Genomic DNA, 8804 nt, shown 5'->3' on the forward strand with positions numbered 1-8804 from the left:
AAACATTTCCAGGTTCATGGATTAAGTGGGTTTCTGCTTAAAACCCTTTCAAACGAAGGAAAACCCTTGGAAATTCCATCTTCTTTTAGTTCTTGCAAAGATGGAAGATGTGAAGGTGTGATTCTTTCAGAATTTATGTTTTTTGTGTGTTTTTTTTTTTTAATTTCCTCCAGGGAGTCTAACACTTGGTAGAAGCAAACACTAAGTTTGACAATACTGTTTGTATGTTGTTGTTGTTTTGTTTTTTTTTAAGTAATCAAATTTTTCAGAACAATTACTGTTGAGTTTTTAAAGAAGTGTTTTTTTCATGTTGGCTTGAAAGGCTGTGCTGATTTGTCTGTATACTTTGGACTTTTCAAGTTATTTACAAATGGAAATAATTGATTAACCTGTACAAAATCAAGATAACCAGTGAAATTATTTACAAAATCCCACAAAAGATTTGAAAAGAAAGTGAAGAGGATGCCAGGTGGGAGTGAGGCCGAGAGAGAAACAGGAGATTCAAACCATTTCTTCCATATGTTCTGATGGGTACCTACTGCTGGGCCCCTGGACTAATATTTGTAGTCCCTATCCCGTCCTATAAATGTACCGAGTGTCATTATAGAAAATAATATCTAGGTTTCCACTGAGTTTTTTCTTTTCTAACCCTAACCCATATCAATAACATGACTATAATGAATGATAATGAATACAATAATAAACAAATAAAAAATAAAAGCAGCAACTTTGGAAAGCCATGCAGCTCGGAGTTCACTCGATGTCAATCATCCACCATGACGCTCACAGCCCCCCTCTCAGCTCCACCTCTTTGCCCATATTTGTATTTTCCAAGTGAGATGACACGCATGCCCCTTCCAAGATGGTGATGGTAGGAACCGCCCACCGAGCTTCAACTCAACTCTTCAGAAACCTACGGGTGACGTCACGGAGGCTCCGCCCATCTTTTATGTACAGTCTATGGTTTATACTTATGTTTACCAAAACATTCTGTTTATGTTTATACTTTCAGTAATGTCAATCATTCCTCTCCAGAATTTCTTTTCTGAGATATCTTTTCTTCATTGACAGTGCCTACCTACAATCAGTGCTACTGTAGGGTGTGAATGGGTGGGTCTTGTTTTTTATTGAATAATTGATTGGAAGTGATTAGTGTATAAAAATGAACGTTGAGAAGTGTATAAATGTTAATATTAACGTGTGAATTATCATTTCATGTGCTGGATTATTTGCTGCGAGATGTTTTCAGAATAATTGTTTTCTAAATAATTCTGTTGATTGATTAATTTCAGAAATCAGTGGAGAGTGGCTTATTGAACTGAGAGGGTGGTGCCTCATAATATATATACAAGGTGGAGCCCAGCAGACTGGTTGGTCTGCCCAAGGGAAACTTGGCCACAAGCTTGGCAGTTTTCTATGTAAAAATATATAGATACGTGATTTTCTGCCAGGGTACGTGATTTTCTGTCTTTACTGATTTGTTGTCTTGCCACACCTCCATTACCAAAGGATTCTTTGTTCTCCTTTCTGGACCAACCTTAGCCGTCTGCTGAACATTGTGGATTTGCACAATGAATCCTTGAGGCCATATGATGCATGGCGGCGGATGGTCAAACTCCTACTGTACTGTCAATTTCCATCAATTACCATTAATTACCATTAATTACCCTTTCAAAATAATGGTAAAACCAATAAATTCAAGTTTTAAAGGTGAAACCAAAAGGTATAAACTCCAGTCAACAACCTGTACAGATGGCATGAAGCTGCTGAAGTATGACACAAGCCATCCGCCATGTTTATTGATTCCACGTCAGTGCTTTTGTTTTGACAAGCTGTCGATCCCATTTGTGCACAGTAAGTGCATACTTTGGACTGGTCTAAGTCTTCCCACAGAGGTCTGGGTCACTGCTAACAGGGTGGTTTGGCTCGTCCCCCTCTCTGATGCTGGTGTACCTGCCGCTCCTACTCCGTCCTGCCTGCCTTCCTCTCCTGCGGCATCGGCGCAGGTCCTGCTGCTTCCTCAGGTGGGTTGGATGAGCAGTTCCTCCTTTGTCATTCATGTGAGACTAAAAGAAATTTGAGCGCTTCAGGATGCTCTTAAGTCATTTTCTTTTTTAAATCTCCTTGTTCTGTTTGTCATGAGCTGATTTTCTTTTGGAAGCACCATTCTTTTGGCAGCCATCATCCTGTCTCTCTATCAAAATGGTAAAGCATGACCTGACTGACATCTGGTTCTGGTTCTGCTGCCCCAGTAGATGCTTAAACTGACAGAACTTTCCACAACAGAATTAGAGCATGCAGACATTGAAGGTTCTCAGCTTCCTTGAGAAGTAGTCTGTTCTGTCCTTTCTTCCAGATGCTTCTGCATTGCATGAGCTCCGAGGTACTTGTACTCCTCCACCACCTCCACCTCTTCTGCCAGGATATAAACAGTGTTTGTTTACACCTGTTCCTCCTGAAGTAAACAGTCATTTGTTTTGTTTTTGTTCAAGATTAGGGGATTTTTTTCTGCAGCAGGTCACAATCTGACTGAGCAGTTCTCTGTTCTCTGCTTCTTGTCTATCATTGATACTCCTACAGCTGCAGAGTAATCAGAGTATTTCTGCAGATGACAGAATTCAGAGTTGTACTGGAAGTCTGAGGTGTACAATATGAACAGAAATGGTGGGAGAACAGTCCCTTGTGATGCTCCAGTGCTGCTGATCACGTTTCAGGTGGGTTCCACCTGGATTTCCTCACATGACAAGACAGATTGTCCTAAAGGCGCTTGAGAAATAAACATGATCCTCAAAGTGCTGGATGGGTCCAGATGAGAGTGGGCTCTCTGAAGCTGGTAGATGATGTTGTCTTCAACCTGAAGAATATTTAGATATGTCCTAAAGCCTGCCATAGCATTAAAAAAATGGATTCACAAATAGTAATAAATAAAAATATAATCTTTTTTCCTGTAATAATGTAGTTATGGACATGGATTATGCCTCCTAATCCATGACCACGCAGTGGTGTTTCACAGGCATGTAGAAGATAATCTGTCTGCAGACCAAGCCACCCAGCCTTCCGTGAGTGAAGTCAGTTGCTCCAGGTGCGATAACACACAAAGTAAAATCAAACAAGTAATGCAAGGAATGTCGCTGTTGACTACGTCCAATGATCACTTGCTAATTACTTGTGCGTGTGATTTGTTGGATCATATTTCTCCAGTTAGTTTGGATTCTAACAAACACAAGAGCAGTTTATGAAATGTTTAGACATTAAAAATAAAACTTGGAGAGTTGCTGTTTCAGGGTCTGCACCTTCAGTGACGTTTCCGTCGACATCAGCAAAGAGGCTGATCAACTAAAGCAGGCTCCATTCTGACTCTCTGACTGAGAAAAATAACTTTCGTAAGAACAAGTAGTGGAAATGAAAATGTTTGTGTGACCTCTTTGCATGTAAAGAATAACTTCTAATATTTTTCTGGCTTCTTTTTCTGTGTAATAATTTTCTAATCTTGATGAATCACGATGGAAATAAAATTTTAATTGGAAAGAATTCCTGTTTTTTGGTGGAAAAAAGTAGCCAGAGTTAGTAAAAGAGGTGAGAAATGAATAGGAAGTGTAGCAACCTCCCAATCAGATACAAACTCAGGATTTTCTACTTTAAAGGAAGTCCATCCACATGTCTCCGAAACAGAGACCAACGAAAGCCATAAAATTCAGATCCATCTCAATATGGTAGACAGACCCCCACGTTAAACCAGGAACCCTGCTGGTTTTATATTGTCTTTTCAGCAAACAAACTGTTTTTAAGATTCATTGTTATAAGAATCATTCATACTTCTACTCATCTATAAATGGATTTTCTAGACATGTTTTGAGGTTGGAAAAATGCTAAGTTTAATTCCCCAAAAACTTAGTATTTTGACCAAAACTTTCAGACCCCATTTTCCTGACCCCTGCGCTCTGATTAGATAAGCTAAAGTCTGCCCCAGAGGGCAAATTTAACTGCGGGTCTTCCCGGAACTCGCTCTCTCTGGTCGTCTTCCTTTTTTTCCTTTGTCCTCTTTTTTTGGTTATCGCTTCGTTTTTCCTTCTTCATTTGTTTTACTTTTTTCTCTTTTGTTTTCGTTTGATGTTTGCTTTAGTCGTGTTTTTGTCCGTCTGGCACCATGTTCGTTTTTATTACAGTAAGCTCGCTCGACTGCTTAACACCAGAAAACTCATCCAATTCTGGCTGAACAATTTTTGCTTCTGACACACCATCGAAGCTGCTCTCCCGGCCCACAAAGACTGTGACCAGTAACATACGACCCGAACATTACTACTCCAGCTAACCCCAGGACTTTGCCGGCACCCGTGACCCGTGGATTTTTATCAGAGTTGGGTCCAGCTTCAGACATCGAACCAGGCGGTTCCAGGTGAGCTCCTGACTTCTGCGGAGGTCCCCTTTGAACAAGTATCAGGCTGACCACTGAATCCTTGTCTACTGGCTCCAAGGTTTGGGTTCTTGACCACCGACACTGAAGTGAGGTAGATCCATTATTCCTGTCACCGATCACCAGCTGGTGTCTTAGTCAGCAGAAGCTGCCCTTTTTAAATCCATCCCCCCGGTATCCACCTGAGTCTATCCTGACATAGGACTAGTTAAATTTATTAGACTTGCGTAACAAGAGTGATATGTCTCTCATTCTTTTATGTTTGGAATTTCACCAAATCCTGATCTAAACCAGGAAATCTCCACTTTATTAATGTTCAGATTGTGTTCAACAAATTGTCTATACTCCAGTTTTAATACTGATACTGCCCCTTTAAGAAGTCGCTGTCTGATGACGTCAGCACTGCATTGTTCTCAGCCCGCGCTGCGGAGCTCTCAGTTCGTGCTTTGCAGTCTGAGAGGAGGGACAATGGGCCATTTTTCTGCTCGTAATTAACAGTGTTTGATTATTTTGACTGTACAAATTGAATTTTTATGATTGTTAATTTATAGGAGCTGCAGACACGAAGTTTTGTGCTGTTTATTTTGTGCATTTACTCGAGTTTGTAGTATTCACACATATCATGCAGCTACAAGGTCTTCCTATGTGTCTGCTAACAGGAAGCTGATGACCAACCTGTGTGAAGCAAGCTGCATGTTACAGCACTTTTCTGTTTGTTTGTACAGAATGCTATTAAAGAACAACTAGCAGCTGCCGTGGTCCAGATGTTTCCTTCAATGTCACGTGCAAGAACACAACGCTGAAAGAACAAGTAATTCACGGGTGTGGACAAGGTCAGGAAGACCAAGAAAGGACAGCAGACACACTCCCGTTACACTTGCCATCTTTCCAACCTTCCTAGTGCTCAAGCCTTAAAATGCTTCAATAACTTTACTTTAGGAAATTTTTATTTTACATTTTTGACGTTGGCTCAGCTCGAGCTTTTCATACTCTACCTCTCTCTCTCTTATTTTGGCTAATTTATTATTTGATGCTTGCTGCCGCTATTTCTGGTTTATATGATTAATGTAATTTTTGCCTGTTGATTTTAACCGGCGTGGTTTTAATAAAGTGTGTTATATTTTAGAGAGTCGTGGTAGCGTGATCGATCTTTGAGAAGTGATTTGTTCCCTCTGACAAGAACTTATGGTAAGCGTATTTTGAGGCTGATGGTTAACTGTTAATAAACTAATATTGTCATATTACGGTATTCCCTGCCTAATCGTATAACAAATTTAGGGCTGGGTGGTGCCCCGAGATTGTCCGCTTGTCTAAGGACACAGCGAATTAATAATAAAAACACCCACTGTTGCTCAGACATTGTATCACGGATTACCGTTAAGGAGAATACGCTACAGAAGTTTGGTACAGGTTTCAGGAAGCTCAGATTTAGAAAAGGCTGCTAAGAGATGTTACATAATAAAATAACAGTGGTGCGCTAATTAAACGCAAACAACCGAGTGGTGTTTTCTGGCTCCTCACCACTATCGAAGCCACAGACAGTCACAAATATGAAAACATCAGCATTTTCCACAATTTGGAGTCCTATCAGGGGATGAGGTAAGAAAGATACATGATTCTGTTTCATTATTTATGAAGATAAGTTACAATAATGTCCTCCAGTTGTTTCTTACCAAGCTAATACAGCAAGTAGCACTTTTACAAATCGGTTGAAAAAAATGATAAAACATGTTCAGATATTTATTTGCGTACTCAAGTTGTAAATACTTTTTGTGTATTTTTACCAAGTAAGATGATGTTTATGATTCTCACCACTGTGAGGCACAAGTTTTTAAGTCAGGGAAGCATTCTGTGTCATCACATTAATGTTTAGAGAGCATCCCTAAGTTATCTTCTTCCCATTATCCAATGAACATTATGGGCACGGGCCCAGGGGCCCACACCCTCTCGGGGGCCTTGTGGGGATCGCGTAAGGCAAACATCAGCAGTTTGGACATGAAACAAAATATACACAAAAGACAGATAGTTACACCACAGTGTCTAGTGTATTGCTAATGGTACCACTGACTGAGATGTTAGAAATGTTGTTTCACAATTCATAATTTCCACAATGTTATGGTGTGGAACAGGGCCCCTGGAACACTCTTGGCCCAGGGGCCTCTGCACTGTTAATCCATTCCTGGATATGCTACTTCCTAGAGAGCAGATGTACTGTTGGTCTTTTCTGACAAATAAATATGCCACGGAGCTAAAGAGGATCATTGCCTCCATCACATTCCTTCGACTTCAGTGCTGGTGATGCTGCAATGCTCAATAAAACACACACACATATAATTTATTTAATTGAGGAATCTTTTTACACTCAAGTCCAAAAAATAACCCTAAATCTTTGTTGGGGGAGGGGGGGAATAACGCTGTAGTCAAACTGCATTATCAAATCAATGAATATAATCAGATAAAACAATAAAACCATTAAATGCAGCTTATAGAATATCAGATCTCTTGTGTCTAAGTCTCTGTTAATCAATGACCTGATTACTGATCATCATATTGATCCCTTTTGTCTTACAGACACCTGGCTGCAGCAGGAGGATCATGTTAGTATTAATGAATCAACTCTACCTGATAGTCTAAATGTTCATGTTCCCAGAACTACAGGTCGAGGAGGAGGTGTGACAGCTATCTTTAAATCAGAACTATTGATTAGTCCTAAACATAAAAACAGTTACAATACCTTTGAACACCTGACTTAGTCTCTCCCACCCAAGATGGAAATGAGAGAAGCCACTTCTCCTAGTAGTAGTCTACCGTCCACCTGGATCTTCCTCACAGTTCCTAACTGACTTCTCAGACCTCTTATCAGACTTAGTGCTGAATACTGATAAAGTTATTGTTCTGGGGGATTTTAACATTCATCTTGATGATGAACATGACAGTTTAACCATTGCCTTTAACTCTATATTAAGTTCAATTGGACTTTTGCAAAATGTCCACAGACCAACTCATTCTCATCGTCATACTCTGGATCTTGTTCTGACATATGGCATCAAGTGATCAACTAACAGTTCTTCCTCATAACCCTGTTCTGTCTGATCATTTTTAATAACTTTTGAGTTTACTTTACTTGACTACACAGGGGCTGAGAAGAAAACTCATTATAGTCGATGTTTGTCAGATAGTGTTGTCAACAAATTTAAGAAGTCTATTTCAGCAGTATTTCCTCCAATACCATGTGTTAACCTGACAGGAAACACCCATCCGAGCTTTACTCCAACACACATGAATGTGTTGCTAGAATGACAGCTTTAATGCGTATAACATTAGATAATGCTGCTCCTCTAAAGAAGAAGAGAACCAGTCAGAAGAAGCGAGTCCGGTGGTTTAATTCCCAGCTTCAAGCTTTAAAACAGACATCAAGACGTTTGGAAAGAAAATGGCGTTCATCTCATTTAGAAGAGTGTCACATAGTCTGGAAAGAAAGTTTAATAGTGTACAAAAAAGCATTGCGTGTGGCTAGAACAGCTTATTATTCATCATTGATAGAGGAGAACAAGAACAACCCCAGGTTTCTTTTCAGCACTGTAACCAGACTGATGAAGAGCCGTAGTGCTGTTGAGCCATCTATTCCTTTCAACCTCAGCTGTGATGACTTTATGAGTTTCTTTGTAAACAAAATAGTTTCTATCAGGAAGGAAATCAGTAATAACCTTAACACTACTAATGCTATTTCATCTGCAGCAGCCTTAGAAACGTCTTTAGAAGCTGATTATCATTTGGACCATTTCTTGCCTGTACAGCTCTCCGAGTTAACCAACATAATAGCTTCATCTAAACCTTCAGCCTGTGTTTTAGACCCCATCCCAACCAGATTATTCAAGGAAATATGTTTCTTAATCAATACATCTATACTGGACCTGATCAATTCATCTATATTAATAGGATATGTACCTCAATATTTTAAGACAGCTGTAATTAAACCGTTGCTTAAAAAACCAACTCTGGATCCAGGAGTTTTAGCTAATTATAGACCAATATCTACTCTCTCCTTCTTGTCAAAAATTCTTGAGAAAACAGTTTCAACCCAACTATGCGCCTGTCTGAGCAGAAACAATCTGTTTGAAGAGTTACAGTCAGGATTTAGAGCTCATCATACCAGAGACAGCACTGGTGAAAGTCACTAATGATCTTCTCATGGCCTCAGATAAAGGACTTCTGTCTGGACTCATTCTTTTAGATCTCAGTGCTGCATTTGACACTATTGATCACAATATTCTGCTACAGAGGCTGGAACATGTTATTGGGATTAAAGGGACCGCATTGGACTGGTTCCAGTCATATTTATCTGATAGATTTCAGTTTGTAATGTAAATGATGAGTCTTCCTCACACAC

This window comes from Telmatherina bonti, assembly GCF_933228915.1.
Source record: "Telmatherina bonti genome assembly, chromosome: 12".
Taxonomy (NCBI): Eukaryota; Metazoa; Chordata; class Actinopteri; order Atheriniformes; family Telmatherinidae; genus Telmatherina; species Telmatherina bonti.